This window comes from Ambystoma mexicanum, chromosome 11 (genome assembly GCF_040938575.1).
Source record: "Ambystoma mexicanum isolate Mex_15411 chromosome 11, UKY_AmexF1_1, whole genome shotgun sequence".
Classification (NCBI taxonomy): domain Eukaryota; kingdom Metazoa; phylum Chordata; class Amphibia; order Caudata; family Ambystomatidae; genus Ambystoma; species Ambystoma mexicanum.
In genome coordinates, this window is record NC_090934.1 from 811,892,399 (window position 1) to 811,910,707 (window position 18,309).

Consider the following 18,309-nt stretch of genomic DNA (forward strand, 5'->3'; position numbering starts at 1 on the left):
GGACCGCCTCCGGGACATCGAACAGGAGTTCGATGATGCCCTGGCCCGGAACACCACGGAGTGAGCCGCTGGACTTGCCCGCCGCCTTTGTATATAGTTCTTTAGTTTTAGGTTTCCTTTGTTTCTTCTTATGATTTGGAGTCGACGGACACTGCTCCACTTTTTGTATATAGTTGCATTTTAGTTAGTGTTTTTTGTAGGTTTCCTTTGTTCAGTTGGGCTCATGGACCCTTGGATGTTTTGTACATAGGTCTTCATTGCATTGATTTTATTTTTAATGTGACTTTGGACAACATTTTTTTGGATTTGGATTTGTAGTTTGATTTTTTTAGACGGACATGCAGCTTATCTTTTTTTCATTGCCATTGTAGTTTGTTTCATTTCATTTGCATTCAATTTTTTTTAATACAATTCTGTTTTCATACTTCACTGTGTGGTATCATCTCATTGGTTTCATGCATGTCATGTTGGGTGTTTTCCCATTCAATTGCAACCATTGTGTGTGACGGACATGGGTTCATTTGCTTTATGAACATTGGGGGTGTAACATGTAATTTCCATTTCCATGTGGGTGAATGGGTTACTTGGTAGGGCTTTTTGGCTGTGTAGGCTGACCATAACGCACATGATTGGGGATTGTGAGGACCTGGTGGAGGCTGCCCATGGTGGCTGAGGGGTGGGGGTGATAGGGGACTTGGGTGGGGGCCTGGTGGGGGCTGGCCATGGTGACTGGGGGGTGGGGGTGGTGGGAGACATGGGTGGGGGCCTGGTGGAGGGTGCCCCACACTGCTGGGGGGGTGGGGGTGGTGGGAGACATGAGTGGGGGCCTGGTGGAGGCTGCCCATGGTGGCTGGTGGGTGGGGGTGGTGGGAGACATGGGTGGGGGCCTGGTGGAGGGTGCCCCACACTGCTGGGGGTTGGGGGTGGTGGGAGACATGAGTGGGGGCCTGGTGGAGGCTGCCCATGGTGGCTGGTGGGTGGGGGTGGTGGGAGACATGAGTGGGGGCCTGGTGGGGGCTTCCCCACACTGCTGGGGGGGTGGGGGTGGTGGGAGACATGAGTGGGGGCCTGGTGGAGGCTGCCCATGGTGGCTGGTGGGTGGGGGTGGTGGGAGACATGAGTGGGGGCCTGGTGGGGGCTGCCCCAGCACTGCTGGGGGTGGGGGTGATAGGGGACATGAGTGGGGGCCTGGTGGAGGGTGCCCCACAGTGCTGGGGGGTGGGGGTGCAGGGGTACATGAGTTGGACATGAGTGGGGGCCTGCTGGCAGGTGCCCCACAGTGCTGCGGGGTGGGGGTGGTGGGGAACATGAGTTGGACATGGGTGGGGGCCTGCTGGCAGGTGCCCCACAGTGCTGGGGGGTGGGGGTGCAGGGGTACATGAGTTGGACATGAGTGGGGGCCTGCTGGCAGGTGCCCCACAGTGCTGGGGGGTGCGGGTGGTGGGGAACATGAGTTGGACATGGGTGGGGGCCTGCTGGCAGGTGCCCCACAGTGCTGGGGGGTGGGGGTGCAGGGGTACATGAGTTGCACATGGGTGGGGGCCTGCTGGCAGGTGCCCCACAGTGCTGGGGGGTGGGGGTGCTGGGAGACATGGGTGGGGGCCTGGTGGAGGCTGCCCCTGGTGGCTGGGGGGTGGGGGTGGTGGGAGACATGGGTGGGGGCCTGTGGAGGGTGCCCCTGGTGGCTGGGGGTGCAGGGGGACATGCGTTGGTGGGCAGTAGTGCAAGTTGACATGTGGGTTGGCTGGGGGGCATGGCCATGGTGGATGGGGTGCCTGCAGGACATGTGCAGGGTAGGCCCCTGTGGTGTGAGCCACCTGCAGGGGCCGTGGAGGGTGTAGAGGGAACACCTGGGAGGGCCCACACGTGCAATTCACGTGTGGTGCTCCCCGCGCACCCCTGTAATACACGTACCCTGATGGAATCACGTGTCGAACTTCCCCCGCACCCTGAAATACACGTACCCTGATGGAATCGCGTGTGGAACTTCCCGCGCACCCCTGGAATACACGTACCCTGCTGATATCGCGTGTGGAACTTCACGCTCACCCCGAAATACACGTACCCTGATGGAATCGCGTGTGGAACTTCCCGCGCACCCCTGAGATACGCGTACCCTGCTCCCTCGGGCCCAATCGCATGTGGAAATTCCTGCGCACCCCTGAAATACATGTACCCTGCTGAAATCGCGTGTGGAACTTCCCCTGCACCCTGAAATACACGTACCCTGATGGAATCGCGTGTGGAACTTCCCGCGCACCCCTTGGAATACACGTACCCTGCTGATTTTGCATGTGAAACTTCCCCCGCACCCTGAAATACACGTACCCTGATGGAATTGCGTGTGGAACTTCACGCGCACCCCTGAAATACACGTACCCTGCTGGAATCGCGTGTGTAACTTCCCCTGCACCCTGAAATACACGTACCCTGCTGATATCGCGTGTGGAACTTCACGCGCACCCCTGAAATACACGTACCCTGCGGAAATCGCGTGTGTAACTTCCCCTGCACCCTGAAATACACGTACCCTGCTGATATCGCGTGTGGAACTTCACGCGCACCCCGAAATACACGTACCCTGATGGAATCGCATGTGGAACTTCCCGCGCACCCCTGAGATACGCGTACCCTGCTCGCACGGGCCCAATCGCGTGTGGAAATTCCCGCGCACCCCTGAAATACACGTACCCTGCTGAAATCGCGTGTGGAACTTCCCCTGCACCCTGAAATACACGTACCCTGATGGAATCGCGTGTGGAACTTCCCGCGCACCCCTGGAATACACGTACCCTGCTGGAATCGCGTGTGTAACTTCCCCTGCACCCTGAAATACACGTACCCTGCTGATATCGCGTGTGGAACTTCACGCGCACCCCTGAAATACACGTACCCTGCGGAAATCGCGTGTGTAACTTCCCCTGCACCCTGAAATACACGTACCATGCTGATATCGCGTGTGGAACTTCACGCGCACCCTGAAATACACGTACCCTGATGGAATCGCGTGTGGAACTTCCCGCGCACCCCTGAGATACGCGTACCCTGCTCGCACGGGCCCAATCGCGTGTGGAAATTCCCACGCACCCCTGAAATACATGTACCATGATGAAATCGCATGTGGAACTTCCCGCGCACCCCTGAAATACGCGTACCCTGCTCGCACGGGGCCAATCGCGTGAGGTACTTCCCGCGCCCCCCAGTGATACACGTAGCCCGCTTGCTGTGCTGGTACAGGGTTAGCGCAGCCCTTTGCGCTGGATTGGGTATATTGATGGCTTTTCCCTGCGCGAGAGGCGTTCTTGGGGGCGTAACTGGCGCTGCTGCAGGGTTGCTGCGCCACTGTGCGCCACGGCTGGTTTTGGTGGCTGGAATCCATGAATACGCTGTGCGCGGAAATGGATTTTAGCGCACGCGGTTGGCGCAGGGATTCGCACGTGCACACTGTGCGCCAGCCGCGTGCGCCACTTGTGCTCTGAATTCTATGAATTACCCCCTTAATACTTGTTAGATTAAAGTTGTGAGAGCTGAGCAAGACATTTTAGGAACCTCTGGGAATTTACAGAAGCCAAAACCTAAAAGGAAAAATAAAAAAAAAAAATCAAACAAGCCTCTGCTTGTTTTAGTATGTTTTACGATACAGTATTCACTAATTTGTAGAAAATATTAAACTCAAACAGTTTTACCATTGTGGTTTGAAGAAAAAACGAAATTGGACAACTTTTCCATGCTAAAAGAAAATAGGTAATATCAGTGCGTATAGGCCCATATAACCAAATTACTGTGAATGCAACCAGGCGTCCAAGGCCAAATGATAACGATTTGTTATTATGTAGTACTTAAGCTTAAGCGCTTCATACACAAATACACATACTTTATCACCCAACCTGTGTTGGTACTCATTTATCAACCTCTGCTGGATGAAAAGCTGAGTTCATCTTGCCGGGAGTCCAACCTGCAACCTGCAGATCACACACACATTGCAGCAGCAAGCGCTCAAACCCACTGAGCGATCCTACTATTTACAGTTATCAGAAAAACAGCCACTCCAGAAACAAAGCGCTACATGCTGCTGTCCACAGCCCAGGAGCCGCAGTTGAATTTAAAAATAAAATAAAAAAGGTTCATATTTAATGTTAATTTCGTTTTTAGGGCTAGCAATGAAGACCACAGGGGTAGCAAGGGTAACCTCAGCAGTCACAAGTGCAACCTCTGGCGACCCCTAAATGACGTCCCTACTGTCACTCCAACAACTTTTCAAAGCTCTTCTCTTGGTACGTGTTTTGGACTGCTCTCTCAAAACATTGTTTCCTGTCTCTAATTTCTCTGTCCGTAGCACACATTATTGAACGGTTTGATGTTAGAGAATATTGCTACACAACTTGTCCTTTATGCCGTTTTTTCTAAAGTGCCTTTGCATATACGAATTCACACGATGGCTTTTCCCTTTCCATTTTATTAAAGTCTTCTATCTGCCTCTTACACTTATGTGAAACTGTTGGGCTTGCTGACCTTTGTGATGCTTTCATTCGCACCCGAGAGTGCCGTCAGCCAATCAGGTGGCTGGAACAATGGGTGGGAATAGACTTTCTCTGCCTGCTGCTTTCTGCCACCCGAAGCCCTTATCCGGGTATCACATTTACAGAAGAAACATGAATGTGGGATGGCAACAGGGGGAACCCAGAGCTTGTTTTCACCACAGTAATAGACTGATTCGTGACTCTTTTGTGGAAAATGGATACACACTTCTCATACTAAGAGCTGTTTTAACATAGAAACGTATCATCAGACGGTTGGTGTAACTGTTACAATTGGGAGGCAGCGGTGTTATTAAGTTAAAAATTCCAATGGCAAAGGAAGAAACGAAAGTGTGGAAATGGGAGGAAAGATGGCTTACATGCTCTCACACCTGTAGGCAGGAAAGCCATGTTAAAATGGAAGAGTAACTAATATCTTCACTAGAGGAATTGTACAGTTGTGAAGTCCTTCCTGAGCTTTTTCACAAAAACATAGAGTTTGAAAGTAGATTAATTAGACTTTTGAAAAATATTGATCAATATAAAATGTAGAGTTCACAATTTGCCAGGTTCTCTTTGGCTTGTCTCAGAAAGGGAACATTTACTAGGAAGTTCAACCATATATAATGCTGGCTATGCACCTTACAAAAATATGCCAGCTTCTTTTGAATTCGTAATTTATTTAAACCCATGTAGGACTATCACATATTTGAATAAATCACTTTCTTCTTTAACAGGTAATGCTTGTAAATATGTTCTAGAGTCTGTTCACGATTTATTTTCTTCAGTTCAGACTTTACACTGAAGAGACTGATGTTAGAGCAGGACATGCCAATGTCACGCTTTCCAAAGAGGCCATTGTACTGCAATTTGGCAAGAGAATGGACAGTCAAAAGACAAAAGGCCCCATTCATGGAATTATTTGTGCCGAAAATATGGTACTTGCGTGACCAAATTGTGCACAAATCCCTGCTCGTCGATTCATGGAATTTTTTCCAAGACTTGCGTGGAGTTCGCCGTGACTCTGCATATGTCTGCGAGTGAAGGAATGCCTTGCGCAAGACTCCAAACAGAGTGTGGGCCAGGTCCTATGCAGCAACCAAAAGAGGGGGCCAAACATGCAGGATGAGGAAAACCACGTATAAATATGGATGAACAAGCAATCACACGCTTATACAAGCGCAAATATCTACGTATTCATGAATTTGAACTCTGAACGTCAGTCGTGAAAAAGTTTATGTAAATCCTGGTACACTTCCACCACTTGATAGCAGGGGTAAACGTCAATGAGCATCCTAACAAATTCATATAAAGCACGCAATACACACCAAACAGACGTATCCAGCCACAATTAATACAGTATTTGCCAGAGCAACCATGCACAGACACAACAGGAGGAGGATGGCCAGAGCCCGGGTCTTTAACCTAGGTACCAGCCTATTCGGGATGCCGGATGACCTGGTCTATGGCAGGTACAGGTTCCCCCTCCATATCATCCTAGATCTGGTCAGGGAGTAGGAAGATGCGCTAGCATCACCCACCATGTGCTCCCTGCCCCTTAGCCCCCTGCAAAAAGTGCTCACTGCCTTACATTTCATGGGAACTGTATCCTTCCAAAGGACCACTGTCATAATATGTGGTATCTCCGAGGCAACACAGTCAACCTTCTGTGCGCCGCCACATCTATATGCCAAGAACACCGGCTGAAAGGCAAATACTAATGCAGGACTTCTATGCTGTGGCACACTTCACATGAGTGCTTGGTGCAATAGATTGCACCCATGTTGCGCTATGTCCCCCCAGATTGACAGAGCAAATGTAATGCAACCGCAAACATTGGCACTCAATCAATGTTCAGGTTGTGTGCAATGCCAAGGGCATCCTAACTGAAGTGTATGCAAACTATCCAGGAAGCACACATGACAGATATATATTCTGGACATCACCACTACACCAGAGCCTGGTAGCCAGCAAGCATGGGAATATATGGCTCTTTGGTGAGTATGAATGGGCATGCACATGCATGAACATTGCACACTGACCAATAGACACTGCCAACAAATGTTAATGACAACCATGTCCACATTTACAGGGGACAGTGCCTACACGCTGAGCACATTCATGATGACGCCCATACGGAAGAATCCCACCACACTACCAGAGGTAAGATACAATATTGCCCAGGTAGCGACTAGGGCCATAGTGGAGTGCAGAAATGAATACCCCAATGAAGCGCATAGTGTTGAACGAATGCAATGTGGCCAAGATTAGTGAATTTGTTGGGAACTGCCCTCAGTTAGCGGTACATTTTCTTGTAAATCAGGGTTGGGAAGTATCTGGAGTCATGGACTTCTTTGATAAACAGCTTCATCTGTCTTCCAATTTTTTTGCTGGTAAGGGTCTTCATTGCAACAATTTTGATATCATAGTTTATACTGAGAAAAAACAATATCGAAGATGCTGCAAGCAGATTAATCAATCTAAGCTGTATGATTTTGAGGATAAGAAGAAGTTTTTGGCACATGAGCGTACGAGATATAGAAATTGGCACAGGAATTACAAATTTTCTATGAACAATGTGGACTGGAAAGGCCTTTTTCAATTGTTACGTGATAATGATGCCACGAAATGCTGGTGCAGGTTCTGTTCCTTCGCTAATGGCTCCACTGAGAGCAAAAGTAATGTTATCAGCATGGTTGATTGGACTATACCTATCTTTAAGTTATATAACAAGCCGGGGCTTAGCCAATCTCAAATTTAATTTGCTCCTAATAGTGAATTCGCTCCGGTATTTGAAGTGGATAATATAAGACTTATCTTCAAGTCCTTGAATGGATCCAGAGCCCCTGTTCTGGATATGCTTACAAATGCTGTTATTAAAGCTGATCCTGAATGTTGGGCGAGGATCCTATATAAGCTTTATCAATGAATTCTTCACACAGTTGTGCTTCCATCTAGCTGGCATAGATTGATTCTTTTTCCTGTGTTTAAAAGGGGCGATCAGTATAATACTGATAACTATAGGCTCCTGGCTATGTCAGACATTAGGTCAAAAATATTCATTCAACTGTATTTTACAGCGTAAGTTGATTGAGTGGGCCACAGCCAGGAAGCTGTTATCCCCATTCAAAATGGGAATTTGCAAATCGTTTGGTACATTGCACAACCTTTGCACCTTACAAACGAATATTAGCCAGTCCCAGGAAGAAAAATATGGGAATAATTATATCTGCTTTATTGACTTTTCTAAAGCTTTTGATTCTGTTTCCCGCAATCGACTTTGGTACAAACTTAAAAGTTGGAATATTGACCAGTCACTATTATGCTTTATTGCTGCTTTTTACATTAATACCCCGGTTTCTTTATGGGTGAACCATCAAGTTGAAGAAACTGATGACATTCTAACTAATACAGAGGTGAAACAGGGATGTGCTTTGGTCCCCTTTCTATACAACCTGCATGTTGCAGATATGGGTCTCTGTATTGGAGCTACCCATAATTTATCTTCCCTGCATTGGTACAATGCCAGTGCCTTGGCTTGGTTATGCTGACGATACGGTCATTATGGATCGTACACCAGTTGGGCTATAAAGATCATCAGATGCCCTAGTTTTGTCTGCTCAGGCTAATGATCTGTCAATAGTTTCAAAACCACAATTGGGATATTTGGTAAGAAGATTAATCTGAAGGCTAATTTTAAGTGGCACTATGGCGAGGCGGTATTGGAAGTGGTGTACATATATGTATACCTAGGAGTTCCTTTCTACAATATTCCATCAGCACAAAAGTATGGAGAATATATTATTCTCAAAACAAAGAAGAAATGCTCACCGTCAGGAGATTTATTTGCCACAGGGAGGTAATAATATGGAGGGAAAGGCGGAAATGTATCACAAAAGCATTGTTCATATGATTTTGTATGGTACTCCCATACTCCCGAAATCTATGATCAAATAGTTGGCGGTTTGGAGACCCAGCTGTTACGCTCCATATTAGGGGTTCCTTCTTCTGTGCAGGTAGAGGCTACCTGTTGTGAACTTGGGGTTCAATCCATAACTTCACTATGGCTACATCAGCGGTGTAAATTGTTCCTTGAGATTTGTACTATGCCTATCAAGGCAGAAAATGTTTATAGTTATTTGGCTCAACTATAAGAGGGGGCTAGTTCTAACATGTTTCTCGAGCAACTTGAAAGCTCTGTTGATATTGATATTCTTGAGCTCCTGGAGCACCCGAACGCTTCCCTTTTCTTAAAAAATATGAATGCAGACATGGTGGCTAATATTAAAACCTTAAGCAAAAGTTTATCTATTAGATTTATTCTATGCAGTTTTTTCGTCAAGGTCAGTTGCGTACCTACTTGACAAAATTAGTCCCTTCTAACATGCAGCGTTTTATGCTGTATCTAAGGCTCAATATTCTCCCGACTTTGGAACATGCGGTAGATGCACTAAACTAGCTTGTTGCTATGGAGTCTGTCGTGTATGTAATGCCTATATGTAGTCTTCACGTCATCTGTTGACCCAGTGTCGGGCCCTTCAGGCTTTTTATTTTGTTGGCTACAAGGAATTTGTACACAATATTAGGGCAATTGCTAGCAATCAATTATTTTTGAGTATTTTATTTAGCGCTGAATCCATTGTTCTACTAGGAGCTGCTTTTTATATATGTAACATGGCAAAGCAACAAATAACACGTTTTTAACATGTCTAAATTACTGACTGCTTACATTTTACTATTTTGGTATAACTGATTTTTGTCTTTTGTTAATGTTTTATGTGTATGGATTTTTAATTCATTATTATTGGTTAAGTCATGTAACTAAAGATTTATAAATTGGCTAAAGGTTTGTATTGTAACCAAATGCATATTAAAAAATAGTGGCCAAATGAAAGACACGTACGTGTTAGTATAGCATTACCACCAAAGTAATCATGGAGTGAAACCACTCCTGAGGCACAAAAACATCACTAATGCCCAAATAAATACCACCCAAAATATATATTGCCACAGATAAATTCATGAACTTGTCAACTATCAATTATGAGCAGCTAGGTATGAATGGACTCGAAAAGTTTCATTTCCACCAATACCCATAAGCTCAATGAAATAGGGTTGCACACCTGTGTGAGAATGTGCATGACAGGCACTCATGTATTCTTGTTGCTGTGAACGCAAAAACAGTGGTGTAAGGATCCACATGTAACATATATACAGCCAATATGGAGACAATTCCCCCCTATACCAAAAATTGCACTGTACAGGACACAATTGACAAGTGAGAGAAAGTGTTTGACATACCCAAATGTCCACAGTCAGATGCAGCACGCAACGTAGCCATTCCATAGCAAAATCAACAGTGAGTCATGACCATAAGCAGCATGGCACTGCACCATTCACCAACACAGTTACAGCAACTGCAAAGAACAGTGTACATGTAGTACACAAAACAAAACATCACAATAAATGAAGTCTCTGATGAATGTCCCATGGAAAACAACTGGACTGCATGTAGACATCAAACCACACACATGAGACCACAGGTAATAAGGCATAGTACTATCTTGAAGCCAATTAAACCATGCAGGGAAAGCCCTGGACCCACAATGTGTGTTATACAACAACAAAAAACATTCACTGGCCCACCCATTCCCTGACTGCAGCAATGCGCACAATACTCTGTGACATCAAAGTAGGCATGGTGAATATGAACAACAAAAGAGCAACACAAAATGAAAATGCACATTTTACCTGTTTCCTGTGCATGCGACTGCAAGTATCGCCTCAATCCCATTACCCATCATATCATGACAAATGGATCTGCAGAGAAAAACAAATCAATGTGAGTGCATCAAAAATATCCATGCACCCAAACATACAGCAACATGTGGCCTCCTGAGTGAGAAGAAAAAAATGCAAACAACTCACATGCAGACCATCAACATGTGTCCTGGCACACATGCAGCCAGATCTTCACACTGCATGCAAATCCAAAACACAAAACACACACACTGAGAAACACCCACCCACAACCCGCACACTGCCTGAACACCTGAGTGCCATGCAGTGAATGGCCATGTCACACCAACCCCATTATCAAGCTGATGGGACAAACGGTGTCCAGTCAAAGGATCGAATGACCTTCCGGTCTGACATCTGCTAAACACCACACCACAAGTGAACCCTGAGTTCCCTTCACTTACCTGCACAGGCTACCCCCCTGGCTGCATACACTGCATCTCACCAGGAAACACATTCTCAAATTGTAAAGACATGCATTGCAAAAACTGTGAGAAAGTGGACATTTATGACAACCATTTAGGGAATCAGAAAACAAGCATATCCCTACCCAACATCAACCAACATACACCCCTGTTGAACAACACAGCAAATGGACATGCTGTATTACATTCACCCCCAGCACACCGCTCCCCCTGAGTCAGACTGTCCCAGTAAGTGTGCATGGATTCCACGGCTCACTTGAACCTGACACAGGGACACCGGATAAAACCACACGATGGAAGTGGAGGATGTCAGACATGCATGCAACTACATTGTTTCGATGCAATGTACACCCACAGACTATGACAGTAAACATGAAGTAGAAATTAAAACCAGAAAACATGTAATACACACCAGTGATGATAACCAACAGTACAAATGCATGTACAAAACATCAACATACTGAGTAACACAGAAGCTGTCAGTCAAGGGTACACATGTGCATATCTGTCAAAACCAACATGCATCAAGAGTGACAAACATGTCCTGTGGAGTCAATGCACACAATGTCCACAATGGACTCACCAGAGCCCATGTCATGAAGCACTTCAGTGTAGGATGCGCATGCATGCCTATCACTGTGAATGGGACATGTTGACCAGTGGCCTGGCTGGGCGGGACATGAAAGTGGACATGGAAGTGAATATTGAATTGGCAATGTCCAAAGAGTAGTGTGCACAGGGAGAACACCTGTAGGGCGCAGTATGCAACATAGGGACTGGGGGAGTAGAAGGGTGGCAGTAAGTAGCCATCACCGCGGACAGTGTACCAAGTGTTGGAGAACAGAAACCCCCACAGTGCAGAAGCACCAGAAAAGCATGCGGCAAAGCTGTATGTTCACCCACACTGAATGAAACACTGACAATGTGGAATGTGACAATACTGCTGCACAATCACTTCCCAACATGCTGTCAACAGCATGAGTGCATCCACAGAAACAATTCACTGGCATAGAAGTGCAAATGCACATGGAAACACATGCATGTGTACAGACACACATCAGCACAGACATTCAATGTGGCACAAGGTGAACACCACCAGCTGCTCAAGATGAGTAGTACATGTTGAATAATTACAAAGGCAGAACATGCAAGATAGTGCATGTGCTTACCTTATGACTGAGCCAGCATGATGTGCTTCCTTCATCACCTCGACCGGGAACTGTGCCTCCAAATGCAGGACAGAAGGTCCAGTGTCTGGCAGAGGGCATGGGAAGCAGGGACATCAAAGGGTGCAGGGTGTCTCCCCCGGGAGTGCAGTCACTGCCTCATTCTGGAGCACTGTAACAACATGGAGCAAGGCATTATAACAGCCATGGGACAGTATCATACACACAGCACACGTGTCAATATTCACTCAACCCAATGTTACCTGCACATGCCATCCTGTCCACCAGGATGGAACCATGGCAGTTGACATCAATGTGCATGGCTGCATGTCCACCACTGCATACGACATCGCCTTGAGAGGGCAACTGCACAACACAAGGGAAATGGTAAGAATCAAAAAGAAAATAGTACATTATTCCACCTTCAAAAGGGATGAACAAAAACACATGCCAGCATCTGGGCCAGGGGTCTTGAAATTAAAGAAAAAAGTGTTCAAGGCAAAGCAAGGGACACAAAAAATAGGCCATATCCATAAAAATAGAAATATAAGAACAGTTGTCCATCATGGACAGGGGGGAGTCCACACTGGAGAGGGGAGGGGTAGGGTGCATGCCAGAATTTGACCATGAAAAAAAAAACCTCCTTGGGCTCATGGACCTCACGGCAACGAGGCTTGTTTGTGCTGTGACCCCCATCCTGCTGTTGATATGCAGGTGGCCGTGGTGCTGGATGCAGACCACACAGTGCCAAGGCCTGGTCTTCAGAGGTGGCAGCCATGTGTGACACTGATGAATGCACCAGTACAGTTAGGTTGGTGATGTCTGTATGCATTGCATCACTGTAGGCAACAGAGTCTTTATGTGCACCCACCCGTGATGCACAGAGTTCCAACGAGAGTGACTGCCAAAAGGCAAGAACCCCATCATGCTTAGTCTCCTTGTGGCTGTTATGCATGGAGTGCAGTCCTCTGGGTGTCCATCTCAAGCCTCAAGGCGTCTCTGTGTGTCTGAGCGCCTCCATGCAGGGAAACTTGCAGACACCCCAGATCAGCTCATCGGCCCTTGATGTTGGCCTCCATGCGCTGTCTGTGGAAGGCATGAGGACCACATGACCTGCAGCTATTATTCTACTAGGGCCTCTGGTGGGGTCATGGATTTGGCCATCTTATCCATGCCCTCAGATATCTTATCCAACACATATCCATATCCATGTCGGAGGGCGCATACAACATCTGCTGCTCCCACTCTGTCTCCACAGCCTGCACACATCTCCACATGTACAGGGCCCATGGCGGCCTGATGCCAGGGACCATTTCCTTTGCTGTGGTGTCCCTGTCATTGGCTGCAAGTCTACATTTGTCCCTTGGACATCAGGCTCAGGACACAATACTAATTCAGGGGAGGGTGGCCTTGCCGCTATAACCACTTCAGATGGGGTGCCACCTCTAACTGGCCTTGTGAAGCCATCTGCCCCACCACAGACCCCCTGTCCCCAACTGATCCACCTGTTGGGGCACTCACCTTTGCCCTCTTTGAGGCATGCCCATCCAGTTCACCATCAGAGGCATCTGAGTCAAAATAGTCAGAAGTGTCTGCAGCATGACTCAGGATGGTCTTCAGAACCAGTGGGTTCTCATGGCCTACCACACCACGTCCCCCACTGCTGGTCTGCCCCACAACCGACTCTTCCTCCTCCTCTGCTACATCTGTTGCATCCTCACCTGCACATGAACAGAGAAAGACATATTGATACATGTCAAAAGAGACAACAATGTAAGGATTACTCGGACAAGAAATGGCATGACGTGCCTCCATCAGACATTGTGCATTCACACACTTGGTCCAGCAAGCAACTAATGCATGGCTTTTGCTGACACATGCCCCTCTGCCCTTTCTCCCCCCCCCCCCAACATGTCCATGCCAACACTGGGCACATTGTCATTCAACAGTGTTGTAAATGTACAATGAGGGGACATTCAACTGTCAAGTCGCTGCATATACCAGAGAAAAAGTAATGCACATGTGACATTTTAACGTATAATCACATCACATGGGAAAAGCCAGAGATCTATATCCACAGACATGACCACGAGACCACGAGACAAAGAGGACCTGCAGGAAGGCATGGAAATAGAAAAAGCTCATGACTAGGTACACCCGAAAGCGTGACTTCTGGTCATGTTCCTGAAGTGCAGAAAGATGGAGAGTGGATTGGGCGGTGTGAACAAGGTCCACTGATCCACAACAGTGTAAGGGGAGTGGCCACATGGAGTGGGCCCAGAATGTGGTGGGTAAGAGGGAACATGCGTCACAATGAGTCAGCTCTCTGTGGCACTGGAATTGAGTCCATGTGTATGTGGTCTGTGGACACTCATGCAAATACACTATCAAACAGAGGAAGGAGTGTTGCTGTGCAGATGGCAGAAAGAAGATGGGTTCATTCAATTTGATAACCTCTTCTTGCCAACCCCATTTAACCAAAACAAATTTGTGCAAATCGCATTAGTGCCTTTGACAAGAGGAAAAGATTCATCAGAGAGACAAAAAAAAGTATACTGAATTAATTTAATAGTGGGTTACACAGATACAGATTAATAACTGCTGGATGATTACAATGTAGTGGTAAACAAAATAGAACATACAATGAAAAGCAAACATACAAATAATGTAAATTAATACAATGAACAAATAGATATATTGATAAAACAATGAAAAACGATATGCTTGTGTTCAATAATCATAAAGGTATAAGCATTACCCAGAGATATGAGGAGAAAAGAAGGAGGTAAACACACAAATATGAAGAAAGAAGATTAACGGGTGTGTAGGAATACAACGGGCCTCATTCTGAATATGGAGGTAATCATGGCGCTATTTGCGCCGCGACTACCTCCCATACCGGTACCGAGTCCGCCCTGGTTCAATAGGGACTTACCGGTCTAGTCCGACCTTTGCAGGACCGGTAAGTCCCCATTGATAAAACCATTCCCCATTCCCATTTGAGCCCCCATAGGGCTCAATGGGAATAGAGAAGTAGCTAATAACGGTACAGCAATTTGCGGTACCGTTATTGGCTCTGATTTCCCTTAGCGAGTCCCGTCCATAACGCCTGGTAAAACCAGGCGTTAAGGGAGGGACCCGCTAAGGGAACTCGTAGTAGGGCACAAAGGGATTACCGGCACCAATGTCCTTTAACGGTGCCCGGTATCCCTTTGTGCCATACTCGGAATGAGGCCCAATGAGTGTAGTAAAAGGAAAGAGTCAGAATCATTCCTGTCCTCAACTAGTATTGTGAGGAAATCTTTGAGCTAAACCATCCTTATGTAGCTTGTGATTCCAATTATCAATTAATCAATCCCAATTCAAAATCTGAAGGGAAATTCAGAAAATGCAAAGAAAGGCAATAATAATACATCTCGGAACTGCTTTGTTTTCCCAGGTCATGCAACTACACTCTGCGAACACGACAATGTGCCTTGACAGACAGCTCAGATATGCATCGTGACAAGGAAACCCCAATGGAACATGTAACTCTGCATGACATGCGTGTAAGTGATACTGTGTGTGCATGCACCAGTCTAGCAGTGCACAGTGAAAATCAAGAAGAATGTAGCAATGAAGACTACTTGTAGGTGTCACATGTTTCACAAGTGCCCAGGGACTACCCGGTGGAGAATGTGTCCTGTCACACAGTAATGTGCCACAAATGGCTGCCACCCAGACTATGCCCAGTATGATGGCCAATTGACATGCGTCTGTACGTCACAGGACATGCTTTACCCAGGGCTGTCATACAAATGCAGCCAGATGTGCCAATACACAATTGGTTTGGTTGATGCATGGCTGGAAAAACACAGGAGGCGCAATGACGGACACTCACCTGATGTATTCTCATAATTCTCCAGGCCTCCCACGCCTTGCACCTGCATAAGGATGAATTGACCTACGGCCTCTTCATGCAGTGTCAGCTGATCCTCCTCTGGTGGCCCCCCTCTAGTGGCCAGTGCAGATGTCAGGTTGACATTCAGCGTGTGCTTGGTGCGACGGGTGAGATCATTCCATCACTTGATGGCCTGTTCTGCTGTGTGAATCTCCAACTCTAAGGCATTTATCTGTTCCGTGACATTGGGCCTCATTACACGGTAGGCGTTAAGGGAAAAACGATGCTGGTAAAGGATTACCGGCATCGCTAACTGCACCTGCCAATTACGACCCGCCTACCCGCTATTAGCGGCACTGCTAAGTTTGGTGCCTCTAATAGCGGCACGGTCATGGGTGCGCGACCCTTCATGGCGGCAATAGCGGCATGGCGGAAATAGGAGTCCATTACAAGACATGCGAACATGCAAATAGCGGCATGGAGCAGTCCCAAAAAGCCCATACCGGCATGGCGGAAAAACCGGCATCGTGAACCACCCGTAAAGGGCCATGTGCAGTGTCCCAACCGCCACAGGTGCCCACAATCAGCACAGGTGGAGGCAATGGAGATTGGGCCAGCACAAAAGGAGCACACCACACCCCTTCCCACACCCATTCACACCCCAAAATTATTCCAATACTAGCAGCATTACATGGGCTGGAGGACATGATTGCATTGCAACAGCAACAACAACAACAGGCAGCACAGAGGAGACACAGGAAGAGGAGGAGGAGGGCGAGACAGGCACAGCAAGCCCTTCTGGTGCATCTAGTTGTACCACAGAGGCAGCCACGAATCCCCAGGATCAGAGCCAGTCCATTCAACCTAACCCCTGGGCAGATACACAGCCCGTACCGTCTGGATGGGGATACTATCACTACCATTGTAGACATGGTACACAACAACATCGTCAGCCTCATAGACATCCGTACTGCCACCCCCCCTCCACTGAAGGTGGTAACTGTGCTCCACTTCCTGGCCACAGGCACCTACCAGCATACGGAAGGGCAGATGCATGGCATATCACAACCAGTATTCTCACACACGCTAAACCAGGTGCTCGATGCCCTCCTGAAGCACACAAGTGAACACATATCCCTGCCACGGACTGCCCAGGAGATCTCTAACACCAAGGTTGGCTTCCATTCACTGGCAGGCATCCCAAGTTGCATCAGGGTCATCGACTGTACCCATGTGGAATTGGTTGTCCCACATGCCAATGAGGCAGTGTACCGAAACAGAAAGCAATACCACTCCATCAACGTCCAAATGGTATGTGACTCCAACAAGATCGTCACACATTGTTGTGCCCGCTATCCCTGATCAACCCATGATTCAATGGTCCTGCGGAACTCACCGATACAACGCTACATGGAGGGACATGCTGGACAACATTTGTGGCTACTTGGCAAGCACATGGCAATGTGATGTGGGCAGTACATTTAGGGGGGAGAGAAGCATACTCAAAATGGGTGTGATTGGGGGGGGAAGCATACTCCAACCGGGTGTGATTGGGGGGGGGAGAAGCATACTCCAACCGGGTGTGATTGGGGGGGAGAGAAGCATACTCCAACCGGGTGTGATTGGGGGGGGAGCATACTCCAACCGGGTGTGATGGGGGGAGAGAAGCATACTCCAACTGGGTGTGATTGGAGGGGGGAGAGAAGCATACTCCAACCGGGTGTGATTGGGGGGGAGAGAAGCATACTCCAACCGGGTGTCATTAGTTGTCAGGGTCAACTATGCCCATACAGAATCACACCACTGTCCCCCGAGGCAGCCCATACTGGACCTGACACATGGAAACCACATGCAAGTAGTATGCTGCACAACAAGGAAATGAATCCATTAGCCCAATCATGCCATATCCATCAACATGCACATTGCACATGAGACCATAACCCCTATAACACAGCTACATGCAGCCAATATGGACAATGGAAATGTACGCTGAACAGCATCACAAAGGAAATGCGACCTTGAGTGCATACAAAGGGATTACCTCTATCCATTATACTGATTCACACCATACACCTCTACAGAAGTGCCGCATGACAGCATGGGGACATCAACTTCGGAATGGCAGTTCACTAGCAGTGTGGTCCAAACTGTGCCTGCACCAAAATACACGAATGACTGGACCTCACCCAGTACATGGCATCAACTGCCGTAGGCATGCACGGTACATGTCCACTTGCAAGGACTACATCACCTTCCCACATTGCAGTTACTTTGATTACCTCCATGCATGCAGGGATTTGTGGATGTCATTCACAATGCTAAGTTGACTTGTCTGATATGTACAGGTTCCACTTGATGTACACACTTACACATACCCATTGTTGCAACCATGCAGGTGATGCTGGCTATCTCCTGAAGAGGTGACTCCTTACCCCTGTACGGAACCCACAGAACAGGCACGAAGAGGAATACAATTGTGCACATATCCGTACCCATGTGGTAATTGAGCAGACATTTGGCCT